The sequence below is a fragment of the Eimeria mitis genome, genomic scaffold (assembly GCF_000499745.2).
Source record: "Eimeria mitis Houghton genomic scaffold, Emh_scaff7433, whole genome shotgun sequence".
Classification (NCBI taxonomy): Eukaryota; Apicomplexa; class Conoidasida; order Eucoccidiorida; family Eimeriidae; genus Eimeria; species Eimeria mitis.
In genome coordinates, this window is record NW_013575427.1 from 1,937 (window position 1) to 2,415 (window position 479).

Here is a 479-nt window from a genome sequence, read left to right on the forward strand (position 1 = left end):
GTGGGTGTGTACGTGCGTTCAGATTCATGGAGTGGCTATGCGAGAAGGTTTGGAAGCTGGTCCTGCCTTGACGGTGCTCTTCGTCGGTTTGTACTGGGGGGGGATGATTTGGCGTTGTAGTATGTGCTTGTGAGACAGAATCTGGGATCGGAAACGACCGCCGCAAGTTCGTGGCGTCGGGTGTGGGCAGGGCAATAAGTGCTAAACATCAGCATTGAGTCTGCAATAATTTTTGTCGAACGCTGAGTAGTATTGACGGTGACGGGCAGTTTCGTCCCGAATGATGGCATTCGCTCGGCGAGAATATAACAGCGTCCGCGAGCCGCGGCCGACACACGTTTGTGACTGCTAGTGGGTCTTGCACGGAAGCATGCGAAGCCCGCAGTCTATTTTGTGTTTATCGAGTAACCCAGAAGAAGGCGCGAAGCGTGGTGCGGGAGGAGAGTTCTGGCTTGCCGAGATTCGTTAACCTGTTTTTT